At 32.7% G+C, this 2,536-nt stretch overlaps 1 pseudogene; it reads left to right on the top strand.

Annotated features, from left to right (window-relative positions):
• Window positions 1-994: 994 nt before the first annotated feature.
• On the top strand, window positions 995-1,819 carry LOC141499076 (putative E3 ubiquitin-protein ligase TRIML1; annotated as a pseudogene).
• Window positions 1,820-2,536: the final 717 nt, after the last annotated feature.

Raw genomic sequence — 2,536 nt, 5'->3', positions numbered from 1 at the left:
TCCTTCAACCCTCCCTTCCCACATCTCCCCCATACATATCTTTGATAAATATATTTATAGATCATTTATTTTTGGTATGCAAAATTTGGATAAAGGAAAAGAGATACATAAGAGATAATATTTATAAAGCATTCATCAGATTCTGAAGGGTTTTTTTGCATTTGTTTTGTTTTGTTTTTCTTCCTCTGGATGGGGGATAAGATCTCCATAGTCCATAGCCAGTAAAATACAGTTGTCCTAGCTCTCTGAACTTCTGAGGGGAGCTGTTTCCTTCAATGTTGTTAATTGTACAATGTTGTTATTGATGTGTATTTTTTTCTCTTGGTTCTGCTCCCTTCATTTAGCATCAGATCTTTTAAGTCAATCCATGCTTCTCTAGAGTCCAACCATTCATGGTTTCTTATAGAACAATAATATTCCATATTATTCATATACTATAACTTGTTTAGCCAGTACATAATTGATAGGTAATTCCTTAAATTTCTGAACTGTGAACAATTAAGCTCAAAAGCTCCAACAATATAGACTAAATCAGAGATGTGGAAGTTCATTTTTAATAAAATATAACTACTCACTAAGTGAATGACTTCGTTGAAGGACTCTTCATGAGCTAAGTGATTTGTTGTTGGTGTAATATCCAGAGGAAAATGGCTACCGCTTTCAGAGATTATTTTGAAAATCTCAGAAAAGTGTTTGTCCTCTCCATCTGATTGGACAAGTTCATTAAGTCAATGTCTACTAACTGTGGTCATCATTTGTATAGAGTGTCTGCTATGAAACCTGGAGGGTGGCACCATACCATTCATATTCTGAAAGTGCAGGGGAATAATAAGCTTTAGGTAATATAACCCTATCAAAAATCTGAGGAATCTGGTTATACTTACCAAACATCTCCAACTTTTTTTTTCCCACAGCATATCAGTAAACTATCAATGAGAAAAGAAAGGAAAAACAGTAACTATTCTGTGAAGATTACCAAGTCTTTCGTTTGTAAATTGCTACTAAGAATGACCTATACAAGTTCCAACATATGTTAAATAATTTATAGGAAAAATAAATTAGATTGAAATTACACTAGCTGAGGAGAAAGAGAAATATGCATGGTACAAGTCAAATGTGCAGATTATGAGGCAGAGTGTTGTGTCAAACTGTAATGATATGTATGATTTCTTGAGGAAGAGAGCACAACAGCACTTAAAAAGGCTACATAAAAGAACTACATAAAATTAAAGAAGATTGAGTTAAAATAATTCCAACAATTTCAAAATCTACAAAAGATAGCCAAAAAAGTAGGATTGGATTTTAAGTTAGATTTGAAAGAAGTCTTAGATGTGAAAGACATGTTGAATAAGAGATGACTGCAGGTTCAAAATCCACAAGATGATTTCCAGGTGTTGCATCACTGGATTGAATGAAATGATGATGACCTGATCCTGAAACAGTCAATCCCTATCTCACTGTGTCTTCCTGATTTGAAGAGTCTGAAACACCTTTGTGTCCTCCAGGATGTATATAACCAGCCAAAGAGATCTAAATATTCTGCCATTGTGTTGACTGCTCAAGAGTTTCAACTCAGATATATACTACTGTAAAGTATAGGTGGCAGGCTTGACTCAATTCCTATTCCCCCCAGTGTGGAGATCTCTAAGGACTCCATTAACAAGAAGCTAAACATTCATTGTTACCTAGAGAAATAATTGCCCTGAAAACCTTCAAAGTTGAAAATAAATATTGCTTAAAAATCTCACACAATGAGGGTAACTTTCACATAGAGAAATCTATAGAAAAGATTGGCATTTTCCTTGATTGTGAAAGAGGATATATATATATATATATATATATATATATATATATATATATATACATGTATATATACATATATATATGTATATATATATATATATATAATTTTACAAAACTACAAATAGGTTGCTTATCTATATTACATCAATTATTGTCATCAAGGGACATCTTTGGTCTTCTCTCTTTGCTTTCAAGATTAAGATACAAATCTCAATCTCTTGTTATTTTCCCATGTTGTACTCATTTCTTAGCAAGTTCATTTTCCTAAAACTTGAGGCCTATGACTAACAAAGTGTAGAGAATGATAATAATTATGTAAGATAATTATTCAGTTTCAAATGAATGAAAGTAAGAGATAAAATGGTATTTTTCCCATGAATTGGAGACTATGTTGAACTCATCCATGAGGAACTTGAGATTTAACTGTCAAAGTCGGTCTTATTCAAACTCTGCTACCAAGACCTATTGCTTCGATGTCATATAGAACTGGCAACCAACTTCACTACGTCAAACCAGACCCTCACTCGCCAAGGGACCACTTATTTCTATAGATTTCAAGGAAACTTGGTTTCTCAGGTATGGACAAGATCTACAGTCTGTGTGCTAAGTTCCATTTGATAATCTTATCAGGAAATAAGCCTTTATGTAATAGTTTTATTAGTATTGGAGTTTTCTTTAATCAGTTTATTCTTTATTTGGAACATTTCTAGTATCTGGAAACTTTTTAATATGT

This window comes from Macrotis lagotis, chromosome X (genome assembly GCF_037893015.1).
Source record: "Macrotis lagotis isolate mMagLag1 chromosome X, bilby.v1.9.chrom.fasta, whole genome shotgun sequence".
NCBI lineage: Eukaryota > Metazoa > Chordata > Mammalia > Peramelemorphia > Peramelidae > Macrotis > Macrotis lagotis.
Note: the sequence above shows the minus strand (reverse complement) of the source record. Positions and strands in the feature narration are given on the sequence as shown.